We start from the raw sequence: 687 nt of genomic DNA, 5'->3' as shown, positions 1-687 counted from the left end.
TTTGAAAAATTAAATAAATATTTTATTGTTGCTTGATTTTTTTCCTTTTTTACATTGGTTTTACTTTTTAAAGTCTGTGAACCCTTCCTTAGAACAAAATCATATAGTTAAATAAAAACAAACCAACACATTGGTCATTTCTGACTATGTGCATCTCATTTTGCACCTGTGGGTCCCCATCTCTCTGCTGAGAAAAGGGAGGTATGTTTGTCTGCAAAAGTTGAGTTTGGCCCTGAGTTGGTCAGGATTCTAATAGTTTTCAGTGTTGTCTTCCTTTACCTTATTACTGTGATTATGTAGTTTGCTTTCTTGCTTCTAAGCTCACTTCACTCTATTAGTTCATATAAGTCTTCTCAAGTTTCTCTGAATTCTTTATTTATTTCTTATGACACGACAATATTCTACTACATTCATGTGCCATTCCTCTAGTCAATGGGAATCCATTTAGTTTCCAGCACTTTACCTCTGCAAATACTGCTGTTATAACACTGGTGTGTGTGTGTGTGTGTGTGTGTGTGTGTGTGTGTGTGTGTGTGTGTGTGTGCTCCCTTTGACTTTAGAGAGACTCTCTTTTCACTCCCGTGGGTAAGTGATTTAAAGTTTCATCTCATCCAGGAGTATTTGCATTTTAAAAGAAATTCCTAGATATGTTGGCTACTTAGCTGACAGGAATGAACAGTTAACAGT

Source organism: Notamacropus eugenii, chromosome 6, assembly GCF_028372415.1.
Source record: "Notamacropus eugenii isolate mMacEug1 chromosome 6, mMacEug1.pri_v2, whole genome shotgun sequence".
Classification (NCBI taxonomy): domain Eukaryota; kingdom Metazoa; phylum Chordata; class Mammalia; order Diprotodontia; family Macropodidae; genus Notamacropus; species Notamacropus eugenii.
The sequence above is the reverse complement of the archived record's forward strand: the minus strand, read 5'-3'. Positions refer to the sequence as shown.